General features: G+C 39.3%; 1 pseudogene; it reads right to left on the bottom strand.

Moving 5' to 3' along the window:
• Positions 1–1,945: 1,945 nt before the first annotated feature.
• LOC116077810 lies at positions 1,946–2,424 on the bottom strand (annotated as a pseudogene).
• Between the last annotated feature and the right edge of the window lie 1,133 nt (positions 2,425–3,557).

Below are 3,557 nucleotides of genomic sequence, written 5' to 3'. Positions count from 1 at the left end.
GTACCACCCGCACTTGCTCTTAGCCAAAAGGATAGATGTGCTCTATCTCCAATTAATCTTTATATATGGGATGAGGTAAAAGTTAAGATTTTTTCTATGTACGTTGTTCTAGAACCATAGTAAAGAAGAACACCTTTCCCTTGTTGAGCTACTTGCCTATTGATTAAGTGACCTTACATGTGAGCCCCGTTTTGGAGCATGCATTCTGTGACCTTACATGTGAGCCCTGTTTTGGAGCATGCATTCTATGACCTTACATGTGAATCCTGTCCTGTTTTGGAGCATGCATTCTGACTATGACCTTACATGTGAGCCCTGTTTTGGAGCATGCATTCTGAGTGTGATTCTTGTTCCCAGACCACTGTTGACTTGACTGGGAGGGTTAAGGAACGAGAGGCTAGTAGCTCACTTCTTTCTGTATTTTCACTTTTCCACACCCCCTCCTGGGATTTGGGTTGCAAGTGACCAGCTAATTGAATAGGAACCAAAGCCTTAATGGTATCAAGCTTTGTGCATGAATGTGGAATGTCTTTGCACTTTTTTAGGTCTTTTAAAAATTCTTTCAGCAATGAATTTTAGTTCTCAGTACAGTGAATTTGCAACTTTTAATTTGATTCACTTCTAAGTAATAAAAATTCTATTGCCCATGATAATTTTAGAAGATGTTTTTATTCAATATGTTTTTGCTAATAGGTAAGACAAGAATTGATTTTTGGATAATGTCATTTTATTCTGCAAGATTGATGAATTTAATTCTGGTATGTTTTTAGAGATTCTGTGAAATGGTATGTGTTCAGACAGATAAGTTAATGGTAAGTGGTCACAGCTTTAATTTAAAAATTTTTTTTAATCGATTAATTTGGTAATCTCACATCATTTACTCTGACCTTTCACCTCCTAGTCTTCTCATGTCTGCCCCCTTCCCTCATGATCCTCACTCTGCAAAAAAACAAAACAAAACAAAACAAAACCAAAAACCAAATCCGTTTTGTGTGGTCCATATATTCACTGAAGCATGGCCGAATTCCTAGGGGCTAGCCCTCCAAGAGAGGTTGAGTTTTTCTCTGCCTGCATCTGTGCCAGAAACCATCAGCTGAGGAGGTTGCTGGATGGGGGTGGGGTGGAGACTGCTCTGCTTCGAAGGGTGGGGCCAAGCTCTCTCATAACCATAGAAATTAATGCGGCTTCAGGCAGGCAGCATCTGAGACCCTGGGCATCAGCATGAGCTTTGGTGGTACCATGGTCCTTGGTCATATCAGGGCCATTGACCCACTCAAGGCCCTCAGCAGCTGTGTGGACCATAAGCTTTGACATGGTCTCAGGTGCTAACACATGCTAACAGCTTTACTTCTTAACATCCAGTTATGACTTATTTTTCGTCTTCTGTTTCTATGGTATAATGTTTAAAATAATACTATTGTCATTCCTTTTTATGGTGATCTCCTTGATACCTTTTAACATGACATCTGGAAGGTTTCTAGGCCACTTTTTTTGGTTTTGATTCGTTTTTTCGAGACAGGGTTTCTCTGTGTAGCCTTGGCTGTCCTGGAACTCACTCTCAGGCTGGCCTCGAACTCAGAGATCTGCCTGCCTCTGCCTCCCAAGTGCTGAGATTAAAGGCGTGCACCACCACTGCCTGGCCACTTTTTTATTATTATTATTATTATTGAAAATAAAGTTAGTTTTATACAATATATTCTGATCATCGATCAACTCTGTACCCTTGTTGCTGCCTTGGACACTTGCTGAAGACTTGTCGAACTTATTTTCCTTTTAATCAAAGAAAGGGTCCTCTGTGGACCAATAAGATAGTTTCTGTATGTCCAAGCCTTCTTGTTCACCCGTGATTGAGTTTATTGTAGAGAAAAGTAACAGAAATTGGTTGGATAAAGGAGTTGGACACAGAACTAATGTGGGCTTCTAGCCCCAAGCCTTAGCAGCCCAGCTATGGGTCTGCATGGTTCTTTCACATTGAGAAGTTAATCTCTCAAGCCATTTCCATGCTGTAGATCCTCCGGCATGTTTCATAGCTCTCCTGCTGGCATCGGCAGCAAGGCTTCTCATAGTATGGTCAGTCGTCGCTTTATGGCTTCAGTAAGCCTGTCGGTGGTGAGGATTCTTCTGTTCAGGGTCCTGTAGGCACCTTCCACGTTCCCCTCCTGGACCATCACAGTCCTGGCAATGAACTTCAGATGTTTAGCCATGGCCTTGTATTTAAATCTTCATTCTTCAGAGCCTGGGTCCTCCCAATTTGGACCTGAATTTGTTTTCTAATACACTTGATTTGATAATATTTTCATAGCATTAAAAAATCTCTCTTGTTTTTATCAGCTTTGGTATTGGGTTATTCTTGCTTCATTAAATGAGCTGAGGAATTGATTTCTTAACCCGATTTTCCAGGAGTCTGTTTCATATTGGCGTTATTTCTTCATAAAATATTTGACAACATTTCTTAAGTTCCATGTGTTTTCAAGTCCTCTTTGTAGAAAAAAATTTTCGTTAAAAATTAAAAGTGAATTAAATATATTAATATTTATATTATATTAAATATAGGTTAATTATATTAAATATAGGTTAATTTAGATCAAAAATTTGTTTTGTTCATTTGGGGGAGCCCCTCCAAAGGAATGTGTGTATTTTGCTTAGTTATCAGCTTCATGACTTAAAGTTGGTCAGAATATTTTCGTCCTTAAAAATAGGTCTAGAGTCTGGTGTGAAGACCTTCCTAATGTTAGCAGTATGTGTTTTCTCTTCTTATAAACAGAGCAATAGTCTTGGGGCATCTGTTTATTTTTAATCTTTTCAAAGAATCAACTTGGACTAATTTTTTATCAAGGCTCCCCCTTCCGTCCATTCCCACTTCCTACCTTCATTGAGATTTATTTGCCTTTTTATTTTTATTTATTTATTTATTTATTTATTTATTTAAATCTGTATGTGGAAGTTCAGACAGAGGGTTTGGAGTCTTTTCTTCCGTATGAATTTAGGCATTTAAAGCTCTGCCATCCTCCTCAGCACTCTAGCTGTGCCTTGCAAACTGTAATACATTGCCTTTGTTATCACTTAGTTTGAGATATTTTCCAGTTTCCTTTGTAATTTCTTCATCGATCTGTGGTTTACTTAAAAGCGTTTGTTTAATTTACCAAACCTCTGTGTATTCCTTTTAAATTTAATTCCATGCGACCGGAGACTATAACTTGAATGATTTTTTAATCGTTAAAAACTTGCTGAGATGTGCTCTTTTGTGAAGCACATGGCCTGCTTGGTGAGGATGTTCTGTGTACCTGAAAGGAATGTGAGTTCTCTTTTGAGGTGGACTGATATGTGGATGTCAATGAGGTCATCTTAGAGGGCAGCATTAAAACATTCTGTGTGCTTATAGCTCTGATGAGCGTGTGGACATGTGAGGAGCAGCAGCTCTGATGAGCGTGTGGACATGTGAGGAGCAGCAGCTCTGATGAGCCTGTGGACATGTGAGGAGCAGCAGCTCTGTGTGGGGATACTGACTAGAGGAGGTTTATCTGTAAGGATCTAGATTTGGTGATCATGCAATGGAG

The sequence above is a fragment of the Mastomys coucha genome, unplaced genomic scaffold (assembly GCF_008632895.1).
Source record: "Mastomys coucha isolate ucsf_1 unplaced genomic scaffold, UCSF_Mcou_1 pScaffold5, whole genome shotgun sequence".
In the NCBI taxonomy this organism is placed as follows: Eukaryota; Metazoa; Chordata; class Mammalia; order Rodentia; family Muridae; genus Mastomys; species Mastomys coucha.
The sequence above is the reverse complement of the archived record's forward strand: the minus strand, read 5'-3'. Positions and strand labels throughout refer to the sequence as shown.